The following is a 230-nucleotide window of genomic DNA, read 5'->3' as shown; positions in this document are numbered from 1 at the left end:
CACCATGAAGCTACTACTTGTCTAGTTTACCGCGAGTGTGGATTAAGTAATTTTAAACGTTATTGCATTGAAACAAATCATTTTTTAACCCTGAAAATGCGAATTAAGCGAGCAAAAAAATTGTAATGAGCGGAATATATGCCGAAATGTTTCCGCTCGAAATGTTACGCGAACGTTCACTCTTTTGTATATTTTTACACGATGTTGTATATACTTTGGAGTATATACTC

This window comes from Augochlora pura, chromosome 3 (assembly GCF_028453695.1).
Source record: "Augochlora pura isolate Apur16 chromosome 3, APUR_v2.2.1, whole genome shotgun sequence".
Lineage (NCBI taxonomy): Eukaryota > Metazoa > Arthropoda > Insecta > Hymenoptera > Halictidae > Augochlora > Augochlora pura.
Note: the sequence above shows the minus strand (reverse complement) of the source record.